Source organism: Crocodylus porosus, unplaced genomic scaffold (assembly GCF_001723895.1).
Source record: "Crocodylus porosus isolate Cpor-Errol unplaced genomic scaffold, CroPor_comp1, whole genome shotgun sequence".
NCBI classification, from domain to species: Eukaryota; Metazoa; Chordata; order Crocodylia; family Crocodylidae; genus Crocodylus; species Crocodylus porosus.
In genome coordinates, this window is record NW_017728931.1 from 109,062,194 (window position 1) to 109,063,361 (window position 1,168).

The window sequence follows — 1,168 nt, forward strand, 5'->3', positions numbered from 1 at the left end:
ACGCCTGCAGGCGCCGTCGTGCCTTGTGTGATGCGGCGCGCTTAGCCTTCAGCATCCCGCCGTCCTTGGAGCGCCGGCCAGGCAACGCCTTGGCTGGGATGATCTACTTGGGGCTAGTCCTGCTTGGAGCAGGGTGTCGGACTAGACGTGATCTCCTGAGGTCTCTTCCAACCCTCGTTTTCTAGGATCCTGTGGCTGTTTCTGTGGGTTGCCATCATGACTGGTCTCCGTGCTCTTGGAGTCAGTCACCCGTGGGGCATGCCTTTCTTGAGCTGTTATTTCACCTCTCTTCCCAACCTATTTGTGCTTTATATATGTCACTGCTTGCCTGTCAAATTTATTGCCAAACCTGTTAACCAGACTACCTGACTTGAAGAATTGCCTCCCAAAGACAAATTTCTACTGAATTAAAACACCAAAAATTAATATAGGCATTTTGCTGCCTAGATGCAGGACAGCAAACATCAGTGAGACTCATACTCATATTCAATTAGTTTAAGCTCTTGGTTAATATATTTAAGTTGGATAAAAGGCCTTAGTTTACCACTTACTACTGCAAATAATGTATTTTTTTTACATTTCTAACAGATTATCCTTTTATCTTTTATCTCAACATTACCTATGGCATTAAATACTTATTTGGTTTTCCAGTAACATGTTATTTATTCCCCTTATTTAAAAAAATAAATAAAAATCACTGAACTGTCTGATTGTGCACACACTTAAGTATATCCTCAGATCACAGTCTCAAAGAAAATTGCTTCTCCTTGAGGATGTCTGGTGCCAGCATCTTCCCCTCAGCTTTGGGCATTAGGTACTCTAGATGGATATCATATTCATGGATATACCTCTGAATCTATGTCAACTGTGAACCTGAAAAGTGAGTAGTAATAAAATGTTGTCATCCTTTAATAAAGGGATTCCCAATATAATTTGATAATGAACAATAAATAATGTGACAGTGAAAGGATATGCAATCTTTTTAATGTTTATTATACAGGATACTGGATTTATAGTCATTACAAATTTTTTTTCATAGTCGCTAGGGTCAGGAGGGACCTAAACACATCATCTAGCCTGACCCCCGCCACAGGCAGGAATGAATGCTGGGTTCACAAGACCCTAGACAGGTGATCATCTAACCTCTTTTTGAATTTGCCCAAGGTAG